The sequence below is a fragment of the Camelus dromedarius genome, chromosome 18 (assembly GCF_036321535.1).
Source record: "Camelus dromedarius isolate mCamDro1 chromosome 18, mCamDro1.pat, whole genome shotgun sequence".
NCBI classification, from domain to species: domain Eukaryota; kingdom Metazoa; phylum Chordata; class Mammalia; order Artiodactyla; family Camelidae; genus Camelus; species Camelus dromedarius.
In genome coordinates, this window is record NC_087453.1 from 12,625,630 (window position 1) to 12,645,666 (window position 20,037).

The 20,037-nt window shown below is 40.3% G+C and overlaps 1 protein-coding gene across 1 annotated transcript in view; it reads right to left on the reverse strand.

Moving 5' to 3' along the window:
- PKIG (cAMP-dependent protein kinase inhibitor gamma) overlaps positions 1–17,531 on the reverse strand; it is a 61,642-nt gene extending 44,111 nt beyond the window's left edge. Inside the window, exon 1 of the mRNA XM_064475655.1 lies at positions 17,430–17,531. The gene's annotated coding sequence lies outside the window, so the exon portion shown is untranslated. The remainder of the gene's footprint in view (positions 1–17,429) is intronic.
- Positions 17,532–20,037: the final 2,506 nt, after the last annotated feature.

The following is a 20,037-nucleotide window of genomic DNA, read 5'->3' on the forward strand; positions in this document are numbered from 1 at the left end:
AGTGTGAGCCTTTGCAGAAAGCTAGTGAGCACATGCAGAGAACTCGTTCAACTCCGCAGGGCTGGGAGAAAGCACACAAACTTTAGCACTCAGACCACCCAAGGAAAAGCAAACAGGAGGCTGTCAGCACCTAACCTGTCTTTGCAAGAGAAGGCATACAATCTTAAGAATTCCTCCTCAAGAGGGAACAAGAAGTGTGGAGCAGGTGTATCCATAGAAAAGGTCTGAGAAAGCCTCAGAATCCCTAGAAGGGTGAACAGGGGGTATTTCTCTCCAGAGGCCAGTCAGTAAAGGCTAGAGGAGGTGACCTCCTCTTGAAATGTGAAGACAGCAATACAATACTTCAAAGAACATGGAAAATCAAGGAAGCATGACATCGCTAAAAAAAAACAAAGTAACTTTCCAGTAACTGACCCCCCACAAATAGAGGAAGATTTAAGATTTTCCCAATGAAGAATTCAAAATAGTTATTTTAAGGAAACTTAGTGAGCTACAAGAAAACACAGAAAGAAAGGAAGACACTGACAGTAAGAAAATAATAGTACAGGACTTTAACACCCTACTTACATCAATGGACAGATCATCCAGGCAGAAAATCAATAAGCAAACACTGGCCTTAAGTGACACATGAGTCACATCAGACCAGATGAACTTAATAGATACAGATAGATCATCCCATCCAAAAACAGCATAACACGCATTCTTTTTAGTGCACGTGGAACATTTTCCAGGATATACCACATGAGAGGCCATAAAATAAACTTCAGTAAATTTAAGAAAATTGAAATCATATTAAGCATCTTGTCTGATTCAAATGCTGTAAGACTAGAAATCAACTACAAGAAAAAAAACTGAAACACATGGAGGCTGAACAATATGATACTAAACAACCAACGGATCCTTAAAGATATCAAACGAGAAATCAAAAAATATCTAGAGACAAAAAAAACACAACGATCCTCCAAAATCTATGGGATGCAGCAAGAGCAGTTCTAAGAGGGAAGTTTACAGCAATACAAGCTTACCTCAGAAATCAAGAAAAATCTCAAATAAACAATCTAACCATATACCTAAAGAAACTAGTAAAAGAAGAATGAACAAAACCCAAGGTTAGTAGAAGGAAAGAGATCATAAAGATCAGAGCAGAAATAAACTAGAGACTAAAAAAAAAAAAAAAAAAAGAATCAATGAAACTAAAAGCTGGTTCTTTGAAAAGATAAGTGTTAAAATATACAAAAGCAGCTCATTTAAATTCTGTGACAACTCCCTAAATATAATAGCAGGTGGAACCCCTACAAATGTTGCAGCACTAATGAAAAGATAAACACCCATCAGTTATGGACAGAAACTCTGTCTACTGTTAGGAAGCTGCCAGGAGATGCAGGAAGATGCAGCTGGGTAGTATGAGGAAAGCACAGGCTTTGTAAGGATGCAGATCTGGGATCATACGCCTGCTAGGACCCTGAATTTCCCTTGCACAGCAGGACAAGTCAATCTAACAAGAACACTAATGATGTCTCTCCCAGGATTGCTGCAATAACACCTAGTATGTAGTAGGTGCAGAATAAATGTGTATCTTCCTCTTCTGGGGGTAAAACATCCCAGCACCATTTGTTGAAGACTGTCCCTTTTCCACTGAGTGGTCTTAGCACCCCTGTCTAAGATCATTTGATTGTGTACTCAAGGTTTTATTTCTAGACTCTCTATTTTGTTCCAGTGGTCTACATGTCTAATTATGCCAGAACCATACCATTTTGATTACTATAACTTGGTAATGTTTTGAAACCAGGACATGTGAGTCCTCCAACTTTATCCTTTTTTTTTTTTCCAAAAGTATTTTGGCTGTTTGGGGTCCCTTGAGATTTCATATGAATTTTAGGATGAATTTTTCTACTTCTGCAAAAAAAATGCCATTGGAATTTTGATAGGGATTGGACTAAATGATCTTTGAGGTTCCTTGTGATATTAAAATAATTGAAATATAGTAATATGTGTATCACTAAAGTAGAAATTTAGCTCTGGTGAATTCCAACACAAACATTTAAAGAATTAACACCAATCCTTCTCAAACTCTTCACAAAAACTAAAGAGGAAGGAAATTTCCAAATCATTTTACAAGACCAGCATTACTGTCCTACCAAAGCCGGGCAAGAACACTCTTCTTGCCTTTCAGAAAAGAAAATTACAGGCCAATATTCCCAAAGAATACAAATGCAAAAACCTTCAACAAAATACTAGCAAACTTAATACAAGAGCACATTAAAAGATCATTCAAGTGATCAAATTGAATTTATCCCTGGGATACAAGAATGGTTCAACATATACACATCAATACATGTGATATACCACATTAACAAAAACAAAGGAGAAAAATCATATGACCATCACAGTAGATGCAGAAAAAGCATTTGACAAAAATCAACACCCTCTCATGATAAAAACTCTCAACCAATTAGGTGCAGAAGAAATGCACCTCAATATAATAAAGACCGTGTATGACAAGCCCACAGCTAACATACTCAACAGTGAAAACCTGAAAACTTTTCCTCTAAGATCAGGAACCAGAGAAGGATGCCCCATTCTTGCCACTTCTATCCAACACAGCACTGGGAATCCCAGTCAGAGCACAGTGACACGTTCAGTGATTTCTGGCACCACATCAAAACCCTCAAATATTCAAACAGTCGGAGCATTTAAAAGATATAAGCTTCAGTAAATCCCTAAACCCAAAACTATTACAATATTTTTTAACACCCTACTCTTAGAAAAGAAAAATGTCACATGTACTGTAGGTAATAAAAAAAATTCAATAAGGCGATTATTTTCCTTTGTTTCATCAGTGAAGTTGGGAGGTACTGCCTCTGTAGCCAGGCAGGCTTTCAGGAGGCTTTTTTCAAGATGCAGGCAGCCTGGGAGTCTTTCCAGGAAGACATTGAAAAAAAAAACAGTCTTCTGCACTCTCTGTAGACACTTCAACCCTACAAAGCATGTAGGGGTTTGTCCTCTGGTAAAAACATCTTAGGAATACAGAGATCCTGGACCCTTCCCAAGCTGGGTTCCCCACCCACCTGCAAACCACCATCTATTCCTGTTCCGTCCTGCTGGTGCCCCTCCCACCTCAGAAGGTTCTAAGCTAGCAAGCAGACAGCATCAAGTCTGGGCCCTACTCAAAACCCGTTCCTCCCATTGCTGTCAGTATCAAAAGTCCTTACCCAAAATGGGGGGTGGGTTGCAAGGGTGTATGTACTTTTCATGAGCACTTCACTGTTTGTAAAATTTGCCCCAGTTGAAAAAAATTTTTTTTAATTAATAAACTGATCTACAATGCTCTGTATGATCTGGTCCTGCCAGCTTCTCCAAATTTAGCTTGTGCCAGACTTCTCCCTCACTTGACTGTCCTCTGGTCACACTGGAACTTATTTCAGTTCCTCCATGAGCAACCTCCTTCTCACCTCAAGGCCTTCACACATGTGGCCCTTTCTGCCAGGAATCTCAGCAGCCATCCTGCCCCATCCTACCCCCTTTCTTCCAGGTAAGTCCTATGCATCCAGCCAGTCTCAACTGGGGTGTCTCTTCCTCCAGAAGTCTTCCTTCCTCCCTTCATCCTCACGTACTAGCGTGTGCTCACATGAGCAGGTCAAGGCACTTCTCTGCTCCCTAGCATCCTCTACTTCCACCACAGCGTTTACTACAAACACACATTAGAAGAAAAGGCCCATGACAGCAGGCACCATGTTTTTATTATTCTCTGTTGCAGCCCTAGCACCTGGCATGTCACAGATGATCAGTAAATATTCACTTAATGAATGTCAAATGAAGGCATAAGGACACTAGTCATTCTGATCTATTCCCTTCCTTCCCCATTTTACTGATTCTAATGTGCTGTCTGAATTCTGTCTGTCATCTCAAATCCAACTGTTAAGGCATCACAGGTCTGGCTCTAATCCTGCTCTGGTTTCCTATCTCAGAAGAAGAAAATTTCTAGGTTCAACAGAATTTAAGTTGACAACATGTGTTTAGTTGATTAACGTGTACATTTCAGGCACTGGTCCAATCTCTCAGCCAACAGGATTGGTTTGTCTAGACAAGATTTTTTAAGAGACGTTTGGCTACCTGGCATTGGTCATCCTGGCCATTCCAAGGCAGCATAGGCTTTATAGCCTTTCCTGAGATGGAATTAATGGCGTGACACTTTCACGCTTTCAATTTTGGAAAGTAAAAAAAAAAAAGAAAGAAAAGTAACCCGACTAAATTCCCTAAAAATTCTCTCCCCTGCAAGGCTGTTATGAGGGGTAGGAAGGAAAATGAGAGGGATGAGTCAGTGTGAGTCAGTGTTAAGAAAAAAAACTGCTTCTGGTAAACAGTTTGCTCTTTTACAGACAGGATTAGGATTACCCGACTCCCACTGCTAAAAATACACAAATAACAGGTGGTATATATTATATAAGTAGTTCCAAAACAGAGACTCAGATCATTGACTCTAAAAAGGGAACAGTTAATCAGTGATGGGCCAGACCTTCCCCTGGGCCTGTTTCTTCTTGGAGAGGCCCCAAGACTAAGTAAGTGTTTCCCTTAAGACAATGAAGATCCTAAATACATCTACTGCTAACTCAAGTGACGTTAAAATAGTCCTACTATGTGCTGATAACGGTGCCTGGCACTTCATATAATTCATCTTTAAACTTACAACAATCCTCTAGGATGGATATTATTATCAATGTTTTCTAGATAAAGAACTTGGAGTTTACAGAGGTTAAGTGATTCACCCACTGCACAGTGGCAGAGTATGACTTACATCTGACTTGGAAGTGCTTGTTTTCCTGGATCTCAAACTCAATTCAGAAATATGCATGAATCACCATACACAAGGCAATGTACCAGGCACTACAGGGGATGCAAGGGAACAAGAGGCACTCCAATTATCAGGAAAGCAAAAGTAAGAATCAAATAGGATTATCTAGGAGAGATTCATCTCTAGTTCCAGAATCTTGAACAAGGTCTGCCATGGAGGAGCTGCCTGGGGAATTATGACGGAAATATTTGTAGGAGATACGGGAAACACACAATCAAACGTAATGCAGGGCAGTCTGTGGTTAGTGTCACAAGAAAGAATGTGTTACGAAGGTTTAGACTATATCTTGCAGGGCTCAGTGAGATCTACAAACGACATGACATTTGAGGTAAGCTTGACAAATGGACTTTGCCAGGCAACGCTGAAAAGTAGAGACTGGTGGAGTTCAGGGAGCTGCAGAGTTGGGATAAATCTTCCCGTGCCTCCAGCAAAATCAAGGGAAATAAAGCTGGGAAAGTAAACTGAGTGAGCCCTGAGTCAGCTTCAAGTCCCATTCTATGGAAAAGCACAAGAATTACAAATCATTAGAAGATACACTTAATGGTTAAATAAATCAAGAACTATCATACAGCCTTTCTGGAGCAAAATGGTGGTAGTGGTAGTGGGGGCATAACTGAATAAATGAATATATGTATACAAATCCGGAATGAAAGGAGCACTACAGGCAAGTTGGACCACCTCCTTCCCCTCAACACTGAACTATTACAGTACGGGTTCTGTGACGGAGCATTTTCTTTTAATTTAAACTACAGCTCTCTCCTGAGGGGACTAGTCAGTCAATGACTCTCAGCAGGCCAAGTGGCTGCAGGGCCTTCTGGAAATGGGGGAGGAAGGGAGGGCATTTTTGGTTGTCACAATATTTGATTGCTTCTCACTCAAATGGGTATTTAATAGGTGAGGACCAGGATGTTAAAAGTCCAGCAAATTGTCAGGCAGTCTTAGAGAAACATAAATTGCTCTTACCCTGCGTGCCTTTCAAATACCAGGAGATTCATGTAAGCAGAAAGACTATTTATAATTATCTGAGCCTAGAACAAAACTCCTTTTTACATCTAACAAAGTACTTTTACATGGAGGCAATGTATTTCCCAAAAATGCACAGGGAAGGAAGGGTGTAAATATCATGTGAAAGGAAGATAACACTCTTTTTTGTATTCAGGGGTGAATTATCATATCTGTAACATACTTTCAAAGAGTTCCATAAAAATTGAAAAACATACATATATGGAGATAAAAGCAAATGCAGCAAAATGTTAACACTGATTCAGGCATCTGATACAGGTGTGCACTGTACTCTAATTTTTTTCTCTATATGTTTGAAATTTTTTGTAATAAAAAGCTGGGGAAAATCCATCTAGCCCTCATTAAGTAAGTGGTCATATTAGAAGCTAAAAGCACAGATTCTAGATCTTTCCTTCCCCATGCCTCAGTTTTCCTATCTGTAACATGAGGAATAATAGTCTCAACCTCACAGAGCTGTTAAAAAGGATTAAATAAGTTAATGGAAGATGCTAAGACCAGAGCCTGGCACAGAGCAGCCACTCCTGAAGTTACAGCAATTACCATCAAACCCTAGTGAACAGTCACCCACCCACACACCTGCCCATCTCTCCATCCTGATTATTTGTACAAGTAGAAAGGTGGGAAAGTCTTGACCAAGAGTCATTTTCACACCATTTCCTTCCAATCAGATCCTTTCTCTCTCTTCTCCTTCTTGAATCTGCTCCAGACACACAGATCCTACTAGCCTCTGACACTCCAGCCCATTTTTTTCCTAACATCTCTTGACCTTATTCTCTCCCCATCCTACCTGAACACCCTTCCTTCTTCCTTCCCCAAATTCCTACTCATCCTTCAGGGCTGTGGTCCTTTAGGCTGGCAAAGCAAGGAAAAGGAAAGCATCATTGCAGACCAGGACTTTGGTCCCAGCATGAGAGCAGAATTCCAGTGAGCTAAGCTGGACCTGTCATTCATAGTGTTCCTTCGCTTAGAACCTTTCAGTACCTCCCACTGTACCTAGAATGAGATCCAGACTCCTCATCACGGTCTACAAAGCCTGAGGTGACCCGGGCTCTACTGTGAAACTGTCCCACTCTCGCTGTCACTGCCTATCCTCCAGCATCATGGTTCTATCTGTCCTTCAAACAGGACAAACTCACCTCTATTTTAAGCCCTTTGTGCCTGTGGCTTCAAGACACAGTTCTACTAATTACGACTAGGTGATCACAGATAAGCTACTCAGTCACTTTGAAATGCAGCTTGCTCATCCACAAAATTTAGTCATTCAGAAAATAGTTATCAAGTGCCTACTACGTGTATGTTCTACTCTAGGCACAGGAGACAAAGCAATGAATAGAACAGACAAGGTTTCCACTCTCTTCAGTTCACCTTCTACTGGACAAAAGTCAATTAAACAAACAAATTTCAGACAGAAGCAAATTCTATGAAGAAAGTTAAACAGAGTATGGGGACAGGTGAACAAAAGCAGGTGGTCAGGGAAGGATGCCTTGAGGAGGTGGCATTTGAGCTGATACTTATTATTAAAGGAAACTGGATAAAGGGTATATGGGATCTCTCTGTATCTTTTACAACAGCATGTGAATCTATAATTATCTCAAAAAGTTAAAAAAAATCACCCTGGCTACTATGCAGAGATGTATCTATATACTTACATACATATATAATATATATACATACATAAAAAACTTTTAACTTTAATGATCTGTTTTATTTAACCCAGTATTTCTGAAACATCATCATTTCAACATGTAATCAATGTAAAAATTATTGACATATTCTTTATCTTTGTACTAAGTCTTTGAAATACCTTGTGTATAATATAGCTCAGACCAGCCACATTTCATAATTATGAAAATCCAAAGTTTTTCACATCAACTCTCCCAATTTAAATTTTAATTAGAAGTGGCATATCTTCTAAGACAACATTGGCTGGATGACTACCAGAGATGATGTGTGTTGGATTCTCAGAAAAGAAATATCACCAAAATATACTGGAATCCCAGGAAAAAGAATCAAGTAAAGAGACTGTGTAATAAAACGTTTTACTAGAACCGTCTGTGGGAACTAAAGCAAAGAGATCATATGTCATTGGTTCAAAGAGTGGAATTAGGGTCTTGCTCTTTTTGAGATAAAGCTGCATTTTATATTTATTTGTTTTTGTTATTTGGAGATATGGAGTGGGGGTTTAGTTTGTTTGAATGAAGAAGTTTATAAAAGTCCAACTTGCCATAAACCACAAATGGCAAGGCCAAGTTTTTACTAAGTGAAAGAATAAAAATCAGACTTTTAAAAAGTCAAACCTAATTGCAAGTGGTAGTTTGAAAAGGGAGTATCTTCCTGAGAATTAAGTTTAGGGCACTGACTTTCTGCCCTCGACTTACGTAACTCTTATAGCCAGGAGACATGACAGTTGATTGTCCTGTCCAAACAAACATTGCAGAAATTTATTATAACCATCAGGGATATTCCATTTCTCTTCCCACAGTATCTACTAATTCTTATCTCAGACAGATGTGTGTGTGTGTGTGTGTGTGTTCTTTGGATGAATGTTCTGCATGATTAGAATTCTTTGCAGTACTGAGCAGAAAGCAAAGTGTTTAAAACTTCGTCTTCATTTAAAAGAAAACTGACTTTTTAAAGAGGAATTCTGGCTTTTGGAAAGCTATTTTAAATTAGGAGTTGAGCAAAGTGTTATAAGAAAAATACAGACAAATGAAGATACTGTTTATATTTCAAAGATGGTGAAACAGATTCTGCCACAAAATTTTTCCAACATTAATCCCCGGCAAACTGTTCCTTAGGAAAACTATTTTTATCCCTTTATCAACTTGGTTGATAAGTATTTCATTTCCAGTGCAAATATGGACAAGCTATATAAAGCGAAACTGTTTTCTCATGCCTTAGAAATAAACATTTTGCAAATAGAAATGAAGCTTATTGTGCTATAATATTTATTTGCTAGGCTGACAAATGACTTTGGGGCCCACGGATAACAGGAAGTCTTAGAATGAGAGTCGATGCAAGGAACAGGCTTGACTTCCAAAAAACACAGTCCCTCTGGACCAGAACACCACTCCAGAAAATTGTGATTAATGTTAATGAAGCCAGAACATATTTACATGCATTATTCCACTGCCTTGTGTGGTAGAGAAGATGCTAATATCATTCTTATTTTTCAGATAAAGAAAATGCAGCTCAGAAAGTTTGATGTCCAAGGTTACCAAGTTAGTTAGTGCCACGGCCACCCAATTCAGCTCCCTCAAGCTATGGGGTAGTGACAGTAATGGCAATGACAGTAATGGCGGTGGTGGTGGCAGCATGTCAGCTGCACTCACCATGTGCGGGGCATTGTTCACTGTTCATGTGTCAACTCATGAAACCTTCATAACAACCCCATGAGGGAGGCAGGCAGGTCTGTCTTCGGGCCACTGGCTTCCTCTTTCTCCACCCCGCCTGTCACTCACACCCTGCTTCTTTCTCCATAAAATGGGAAGTCTTAATGTTCCCTCTACCCTAACCCAAAATTGGCTCTAAAATGTTAATTGTTGCAGCTAGATGATGTGTAATGGGGGTTTCTTTACACTATTCCCTCTATCTTTGTTTATGTTAGAAAATTACTTTATAAACATTTAACATTTTTTGCTCTAACATGGAATCTGACCTACTGAAGGGGCTGGAAGACTATCCACTAACAATGAATTTGAAGGAAATGTTACGAAAGATGGCTATGTGATAACAGAAAGGGGCAGTGATTTATTCATTCATTCCATGAACATAAGCTGAGGGCCCACGTGTTAGGATATGTAAAAGTCCAGTGAAGAACTGCTGTCCTCAACAAACTAAAAGTCTAGTAGCAGACACAAAATGAATGCAAAAATAATTATAAAGGAGGACTATTTATGAGAAATGCTATAAAAAGAAAAGTTCAAACAAAGTGCTATGTGAATTGGAAAAAGAAGCCACATCAGGACAAATTCCATTACACCGATTTTTTAGGACAGTCCAAACTTTTTGGTGCATTAAATACTAAATATTGTATCTAAAATCAGCAAGTGGCCCGCAAGAAGAAATAGAACTAAATCCTAAAACAAAATTTGGGCTGAAATGCCCACATGCCCTCTTTTATTGTATTTTAATGATTTCCAGACTGAAATCCAGGCCTCTTCGTGAAGAGGGGTCAAAAATTTCTCCCAAGTCCTTGGATTAAAACATAGTGACCTGGGGAGGGTATAGCTCAAGTGGTGGAGCACATGCTTAGCATATACAAGGTCCTAGGTTCAATCCCCAGCACCTCCGCTAAAACAAACAAAAAAGGGAAACAAATAAACCTAATTACCTCCCTCCCCCCAAAAAAAAACTTAAATAAAATTTTTTTTAAAATCTAGTACAACTGTGACCCTCATTTTACAAATAAGAAAATTGAGACATGGTGAAGTTAAGTGACTTGCCTGAGATCATACAACTAGTAAATGGCAGAGTGAGAATTCAAACCCAGGCAGTCTGGTTCCCGCCAGGCTGGGGACTCCAACCACTAAAACTCCATGAAACCAAAAAGGTGGCAGCTGCAGTGTGCCGGTGCTCCAGAGCAGTGCTGTCCCACACAAGTTTCTCTAGTGATGGAAATGTTTTATACCTGGGCTGTGAATACAGTAATCACTAGTCATATGTGGCTACTGAGATTGAGAAACTGGATTTTTAGTTTAATTTTAATTAACTAAAATTTAAACAGCAACATGTGGGTAGTAGCTATCATACTGGATAGCATAGTAGAGTTGTCTACTAGTCAAGAACATTCAGAGGGCCGTGGGAATTAAACACTAAGTTTTCTAGTGAGAATGGAGAGGGTCTGTCAGCATCCATTAAGTGGAGACTGGTTAAAAAGCTTCTACTGTATAGTAACTGACATGAAAAGATACTCATGATGTGGTTAAATGGAAAATATGAATTATAAAACATATAAAGTATGAGCTCATAATCTGATTAAACAACCATGAACAGAAAGACAGTGAACACATACGAAACTGTGCTTTCCTCCACGCGGAGGGCATGGAGGACACTGAGGACTGCCTTCCGTGGTGGGCACTGCATGTTGTCAGACCTGTAGCCATTTTCCCTCCCTCTCTTGTTGGGAACAGCGATGTGTTCAGCTAAGAAACCTCATTCACCAGCCTCCCTCCAGATACAAACAATTAATGAGATGTAAACTGTACGTGTTGGCGGGGACTTCTGGAACTTTAAAGGGTGTCTTTTGCCCTCCCCTCTCCTACTTCTTCCTGCATCAAGGAAGGACTGTTTGGTTAGTGAGCCAGAAGCCCACTTGTGACCACAAGGTGACCAAAGAGTGCCAACTATGTGACAAGAATGATGGAGCAGAAAGAAAGAAAGATCTAGGCTGTGGCAGTGTGGAACTGCCATGCCAGCAACAGACTGCCAATTTTGGACTTAATGCTTTTTTTGGGGTTGGGGGGAGTAAGTTTTTTTTTTAAGTGGCAGTACTGGGGATTGAACCCAGGACCTCCTGCATGCTAAGCATGCCCTCTACCACTACCCTCCTCCATAATGCTTTTTTTAAAGAACAATAAATAATTTGTCTTATTTAAAGCCCTGTTATTAGCAACCAACACAGTTCCTAGCTGACCAATCTACTCAGTGTCTGTTCTCCTATTTACAGAAAAACTTCCTTTCCAACAGAAATAAAAGTCTGTTCCATTAAAAAAAAATATTCTGGAACTCCTCTCCCAAATAACTTCCTCAACCTACTAATTGCCAGCCAACTAGGTAGTAACCTACAGTTTGAAAAGCACTGATATAGCCAGCCCCTTGCAGTGCAGTTTTGCCAACACATAAAACCAATCCAGGAAAGCAATGTTGTAACTAACTAGTACTGGACAGAGCACACAGGCTGTTTTCTTAAAAAAAAAAAAAAAAAAAATATATATATATATATATATATATATATATATATATACATATTAAGCTGAATTATTAACTGAGGGGATTTCCTCCACCTACCAGGGGGGAAAATACATAACAGCTGTGCAAAGGCTGCTTTAAATCAGGAGACAGTAGGATTTAACAGAGCACATGACTTGGCGTCAGAAAACCTGGATTCATCTGCAACCCCTAATAAAATAATAGATCAAGGCAATGATTAATAGCTGGTAAAAACCATTCTGTGAAAGGCTGATGAGAAACTTATAATGGATGGATCATGCTAACAAACACCTGAACCCAATGATCAATTCCAGTATCACAAAAAGTGAGAGAATTAGACTTTACTGGCTGCCAGTGTGATGCACAGCAGCACCCACAAAGCATAATGGCCAAAAAAATAAAGGGACTCAAGGAACACATTAAAGGAATCTAATCAGCCAAATCCAGAATGTGAGCAGTTGTACAGGACAAATGACCTGATTTTTCAACAAATAAAAGGGGGTGGGGTGGGAAGAGAAACTGCCATAGATTCAGACACTTAAGAGACTATCACCCAGGTGAAATAGGTGGTCCTTGTCTGGATTCCGATTCAAACAAACCAATTGTAAAAAGACATTTAGGAGATAATTGAGGAAACTGAATACCAGATAGATATTTGGTAATATTTAGGAATTACCACTGTTCATTTCCTTAGGTGTGATAATATTGTGATTATGGGGGGGGGAAGGAGGAGAAAAAATCCTTATCTCTTAGACGCATATTAAAGTCTTTATAGATGAAATGATACAATGTCTAGGATTTGCTTTAAAATAATGCAAGGTGGGGAGGGAGGAGGGCATATAGATCAAATAAAACTGACCATATGTTAGTATCTTTTGAAGCTGGAGTATGAGTATAAGGTATTTATTATACTATCTTTTCTACTTTTGTATATGTTAAGAACTTTCCATAATAATAAGCTATAATATAAAATGAAAATAAGAAAACCCAGATTCAAACTCCAGAATTTATTAGATGTAGGAGCTGGGAGGTTTCTTAAATCATCTGATCTTCAATTTCCTCATCCAAAAATAGGACTGATAATCCCTGTCTCACAGAATTATTGGGAAGAATGAAATGAGATCATGGGTTCACGTCTTTGGGATATGCAGCTCTTATAAACTGCAGAACGCTTACAATTGTCAGCACAACAGTTAGTTTCCTCTGTGATGCTCTGGAAGCAGAGAGAGATCATAGTTTTTTGAGCAGAAATGGGTAGTAAGCTGAATCCATTTGGACTCTTAAGATTTTTTGTTTTGCAGTAGCCCCTTAGTAAGACACTGTTTACTTTATTGGCCCCTTTCTACTCAAAGGAGAGTGTCAAAGATATCTGCAATAAATTGAAGGTCTCTAACCTGAGTTGTTTATATTTCTTGTTTACCTTCCCAATTATATTTCCCCTGCTAAAGGCAGAGAGGATATTTACAGGAGACTGTGTTGTTAAAATAAAACTGAACACGATTAGGGATCAATATAATCCAAATAGGACTTTGTTTAAAATACTCCAGGTGCTTTTAGAAGAATAAATATGTGTCTTTCAGCACTAATGCTTCATCTCAAATAAAAGGAAGTTAACAGAGGTTCAAGTCTAAGTAACACAAAGGGAAATTTGGCACAATCTGGCTTCAGCTTGCAGAATGAGTTGGCGGGAGCCAAAAGTGACCTTTCTATAATGCGAATCTGATTAAGTCATTTCCCTTCTTTTCAATGGTTTCCCTCTGCTTTCAGGAAGGGTTCAAACTCCTGAACAAAAAGGCTCAGGTGGCTCTCCCAGCCTTATTTTCTCCCTCCTCCCCTAGTCTAAGCCTCTTCTCCCCACAGGCCTCCGTTTCATTCTCCACTCCTTACTTCCTTAACTCTTGGTTGTCAAGTCCTATTGATTCTCCTGAAATGTCTCTCAAATCTGCCCACTCCGTTCCATTCCTGCTGCCGCTGCCCTAGATCAGGTCTTTTTCTTTTTTCTTTTTTACCTTTACTCCCGCATCTCCCCAATAGGATATATCCTTATTGCTTTTCTGATTATGAAAGCAATTTACACTCATAAAAAAAAAAGGCAATAAGGAAAGGAATAAAAGTCTCCATGATCTCATGACACAGACATAAAGAACTTATTTTTCTGGCCCACATATGTTCACAGCAGCATTATTCACAATAGTCAAAAGAGGGAAGCAACCCAAATATCCTTCTATGGAATGGATAAACAAAATGTGTTCATACATACAATAGAATATTATTTAGCCTTCAAAAGGAAGGAAATTCTGACACATGCTACAACACAGGCAAACCTTGAGGACATTATACTAAGTGAAATAAACCAATCACAAAAGACAAATACTGCATGATTCCACTTATATGAAATATCCAGAATAGTCAAATTCATAGAAACAGAAATGGTAGTTATAATGGTGGTTGCCATGGGCTAGGGTGAGGCGGGAATGTGGAGTTGTGCTTCTAACTGGTATAAAGTTTGTTCTGCAAGATTAAAAAGTTCTGGAGGTTGATTGCACAACAGTGTGAATATCTTTAACACTACTGAAATACACTACACTTAAAACACTACTAACTTAAAAATGGTTATGATAAAAAATGGTTACGATAAATTTTATGTTATGGGTATTTTACCACAGTAAAAATAATGTTTCAAACAACTCATCTTCCTAGACATTTTTCCTATAAGTATGTATGTATACACTTAAAAAAAACAAAAATAGAAACCTACTGTAATCTGCTTTTCACACCTAACCATATAAAGTAAACATCTTTCCATATATATAGCTCCCACCTCATTCTTTTTTAATGGCTGATAGTATCCACATATGACCGCACCCTAATTTAACCAGTCTGTTTTCAATTTTTCAATATTATAAAAACATCACAGTCAACATCTTTGCATATATTCTCCTTATGTCTCATAATAGACATCTGTTTTGTTTGTTTTTTACATGCCCTTTTTCTGCTATCAATACCCCAATTTTCCCAAAGGAAAAAAAAAACCAATAAACCTCCACCTCCCCCCTCCAGCCCACTCATTCTTTTGGCTAGTATGGACACATTTAAACTTTATTCCTAGGTATTTATTTTTCATGTTGCAATTGTCATTTCTACTACAATTCCATTTTCTGAATATTACTGTTGGTATGAAGCAATTGCTTTTTGTCTATCCCGTAGCTGCTGGTTCACTTAACCTTATTCTATCTAATTATTTTTTATGCAATTCTTTTGTATTTTCTTGGGAGATAATCATATCGTAGGTAGACAATCATATCATTTAGGGAGTGATTAAAAGCAAAAGCTCTAGGCTCAGGCTGACCTGGATTCAAATCCGGTGTGACCTTGGCTAAGCATTTTTACCTCCATTTCCTCATCCGTAAGCTGGGAATTATACTAGAGGCTATCTCCAAGGGTTGTTGTAAAGATCACATTATGGAAAGTCCTAAACGCAGTATTAGTTCAATAAATGTCTGCTATTTCACGAGAATGAAGACTTAACTTCCTCTCCACATTTGCATCTTTCATTTATTTTTTCTGTTATGCAGCTGCACTCCTTTTCTGCAATTACCTTGCTTCCCACTTCTTCAAAAAAGTACACACCACCAGACTCTTCAAAGGGTCTGTCCTGTGGATCTCATCCACTGTCACGTCCTCTGCAAAGCTGTGTCACTGATTTATCTTTCCATCTCCTGTATTTTCTCTGCCTCTCCCTCACTACTGGCTCTTTGCCGTCAGCCTCTAAATCTGCTCAGCCTTTAAATCTGCTCGTGTCTCTCTCCTGCTTAAAGACTTCACCTGATTCCCAATCACTCTCCAGCTTCTCTGGCGTCTCTTCACAGCCAGACTTCTTGGAGCTGCCTACACTTTGTCTTTACTTTCTCACATCCCACTCTCTCCTCATCCCACTGACATATTACATTGAACCTTTGGAAGCTGCCTGTATTACAGATTCCACCCCCATCATTTCACCAAATTTGCCCAATTAGGTCCTCAGTGACCTCTATATTTATTTATCCAAAAGGCACATTTTAACATTTAACTTATTTTACTTGAAATCCGAGCAGCATCCAGCAATGTTGACCTCTTCCTTGGGTTTTTATTACTACACTCTCCTAGCTTTCCTCCCATTCTCTGGCCATTTCTTCCTGGTGTAGTCTAAATGAATGGTTCTGCCGAGCGTGTGCAACACACTGGTCTTGCATGATCTGGGCCTTAAAAAAAAAATCTCACTGCTTGGGTCTCTTCTAATACTGATTAAGTTCCAGTTGTACTAAACTGCTTTTTTTCTCCACAAATGTACCTTTGAATATGTCTGGAATACATGCCATGAGGAAAGGAACCTGATTCTTTACTACCTACACAGTGCCTGGCACGCATCTGATGCTTAATAGATATTTTTTGAATGGCCATAAATGAATAGCTACAATGTGAGAAACAGACTGGAGGAGTCATGAGACCAAGAGACGAGAACAACAACAACAAAAAACCCCAGTCTTTGGAAAACATACTGCTGATCAAACATACACAACACACACTCACTGCCTGCTTTAAATCCTTTGATGCTCCCCACTAACCCCCACGATAAAGTCCAAACTCCTCAAAATTTATAAGGAGATACAAGGTAAGTCCTTCAGAAGGGCACCTGCTTAGCTGTCAAACACATCTAGCCAGACTACTTCCACTTCCCAGAATCTGTCTCTTAACAGGCTGTGAAATCCCTCAAATGCCCAAGAAGACGGCACTCTCTCTCCAGGATCCTGCGCTGGCTGTTCTGTCTAGAACACTGTGCACTCCACCAGCTTCATCTTCTGCCAATACAAAGGCAGTCTTCATGTCTCATTTTGGAAGTCCTCTTCTTTTGAAACCTCTCTTTGACCATCCTCCCCAACCTCGTCTCCGGAAATCTGGGTTAACCGATTTCTCTGTGCATTCACAGTCCCCTGTATTCCCCAAATCATAGCTGGAACCGCAATGAATTCCTATTTATACAGTAAAACTGTGGAGTTCCCAGAGGACAAGATGTTTCATTGACTTTTTTATCCCTGGCAATCAGCCCAGGCCCTGGCACACGGTACAGGCTCACTGATGGACCTCCCTGTAGTAGCAGTAGTAATAATAAAAGCTCTCAAGCATTGAGGACTTACCTGCAAAGACTTGAAATATAAATTTATTTTGTAATAACCTTCTAAAACAGGTGCTATCATTATCCCCATTCTGCAGATGGAAAAACTGATGTACAAAGAAGTCAATCCCCTCTGGCCCCAGAAGAGTCGCACAGACGTACATTTTCTGCAGTTTAGAGTTATTCCTCGACTCCCAAATAAGATGGGCTTTTTTTTTAAAAAGAAACTTTCGCATCAGGCCAGTGGTCCACAAACATAATCAACAGCCCAAAGCGAACTCCATGCCAGCGACAGGCGGGGGTAAAGGCCACGAGGGGGCGCCGCCCCGGCGCCTATGGGCGGGGAGTAAAGGTCAGGCCCCCGTCTCCTTCCTGGGGGTCCCCCCGTGGCCCAGCCCCTCGACCGCTGCGACAAGTCGACGCCGCGAGCCGTGCCTTTGGGCCGCCACTGCCCGCCCGGCCCCTGCTCACCTGCCGTCCCGCCACCAGCCGATCCGGGCCGCCGGCCCGCAGCGCCTCCCCCGGGCTGCCTGGCGCCCGCCGCGCGCAGCGGAGACCGTTGCCTTGGCGACCGGAGCTGCCGAACTACCGCGGCTCGCGCTACGGCGGCTCGGAGGGGACCAGGAGGCGTCACGTCCCCTTCCGCAGCCCCCGAGCGGGCGGAGGGGTGAAATCGGGTGGCAGTCGTAGTCCTGGGCGGTGAGGGACCCGGCTGGGGATTGGCAGCTTGGAACTTGGCCCCGAAGGAAGAAAGAAGGAAACGTTTCGGGGAAAGGGGGGCACAAGGCCGATGGAAGACTTGTGCTTCGAAGCCTGCACGTGCGTGTCTCAGTTTCTCTCTCGGGTCACCTGAGATGGAGTCCATGCTGGGAGATGACGGAGGCGCAGGCAGAAGCTGGCTAGACTGGGAATATTTAAAGACGTGAAAACTAATGTGGGAGGGGTGGCACACGCCTCTCTCTTTAATTTCCAAAGCAGTGATGTGGCAAAGAATTAAAAAAACAAAAACAAAAAAAACTTGTTTCTTTGGGCTCAAAGTGGGAATTAGATCACCAGATTTAATTTTAATATGGAAATTGTTTAACTTGTGACCAGTAGTTATACTTTATGGAATAATCCTGCATATAATACTGAAACATGAGCATGAGAGATACTCATTGCTCCATTGTAACAGCAAAAGAGTTGAGACATCTAAACGTCCATCGGTAAGGGATTAACTAAATTATGTCACATCCATAAAATGGATCACCATAGCAAGAATTAAGAGGAGCAGAAGGATAGATGTAGATACAGTTTAGATACAGACCTTTCTTCAAGCTATGCATACAGCAATAGTCTCCTAACTTTATCTTTGCTTCTAACTTTTACTTCCAACTCTGCCCCAGTCTATTCTCCACCTGAGATCCAAAATGATCCTTTTAAAATGTAAACATGATCATGTCTTTCCCCTGTTCAAAACCTTTTAGTATGCTGAACAAAATCTAGAGTTACCATGCTCAACAACAGACTCCCAAGTGAACTACCTCCCTGGATATCGGTCCAATCCCATCTCTCACCACTTTCCCTCTTGTCCATGCTCCAGCCACCCTGGCTTGTTAAGAATGCTTCCAACTCGAGGCCTTTCCTCTTGCTGTTCTATGTTAGGACCGCCCTTCCTCCAGATATCCCCATGACTTGCTTCCTCACTTCCTTCAAATCTCAACTTAAAATGTCAGGCCTTCAAAAAGACCTGCCCTGGTGGGAGAGTATAGCTCAGTGGTAGAGTGTGTGCTTAGCATGCAGGAGATCCTGGGTTCAATCCCCAGTACTTACATTAAAATGAATAAATAAACCTAATTACCTCCTCCCCTCCACCCAAGAAAATAAAATAATAAATAAATAAAAATATATAAAGTGTTTTTGTTTTTTTTTAAAGAAGACCTGTCTTGACTATATTTAAAATAGCAGACCCCACCAACTTTGTCTTCTCCTCTCCTGGTTCATTTTTTATTTTTTCACAGCTCTTGTCACTATCTGATCTTATATTTTACATTTGTTTGTTGCCTGTCTCTTTTCACTAAAGCATAAACTTTAAAGGGCAAGCATTTTGTTTGTTCCCTGCTGTTTTCCCATCACTGGGAAGTGTGTGGCACATAGTAACAGCTTGGTCAGTACTTCTTGAATGAATGAATAAGTTAAGTGAAATAAGCAATGTGCAACACCAGGTGGTTGGAATGCTACTATGGGTAAAAAGGGAGTGGTAGATAATACCTATATTGCTGGCATAGGCATACATGTACTCTGGAAAGAGACCTGGGAGGTGCTGAGGACTAAGCTAATACATCTTCACTGTATGTTCTTTTATACAGTATTTTTTTGTTGTTGTTAATAGAAGTACTGGGGGTTGAACCCAGGACCTTGTGCATGCTAAGCCTGTTCTCTACCATTGGGCTATATCCCCACCCCCCATACAGTATTTTTAAAAATCAAGTACATACATTATCTTTTCAAACAACATATAGGAGTGTAGGTAATCAGATTATTCCACCCCAAAATATGCCACTTTGGCATAAGGATTATTTACAGCAGAAGACAACTGAGAAGTAGACACAGAAAAGCTCTCTGCCCTTCCCCTATGAATTACCCTTTGTAAGGTATCCCCCATCTCCTCTCCACCAGGAAGGGCAAAAGTTAATCACAAGAGACAACTCTAGATAGACTATCAGTGAGAGGAAGCTACAAAACAAACCTTACTAAAACAATCCTTATCTTCCATCAGTTTCTCACATATGTTTACCTTCCCACAGGCTGCCTCCTAAAAGCCATAAACCCTTTTCCTTCGTCCTATCACATCTCTACAAATTTTAATTTACCCTTCTCTGTCAGAATGATATAAAAGCCTCCTTGCCTAGCTGGCCCAATCACTGAAATTCAGAAGGTAGGGGGAAAACAACCTAGTTTTGACAATAGGAATATGAAAGGGGCTACTTTGGGTGACAGTGAGCCCCCCACTCTATAGGGGATGTTGCTGAGGGGTTCTTGCATGATGTGGGAAATTAGAATAGATGCTCTGAAAGATCTGCCCTCCCTCACCGTTGCC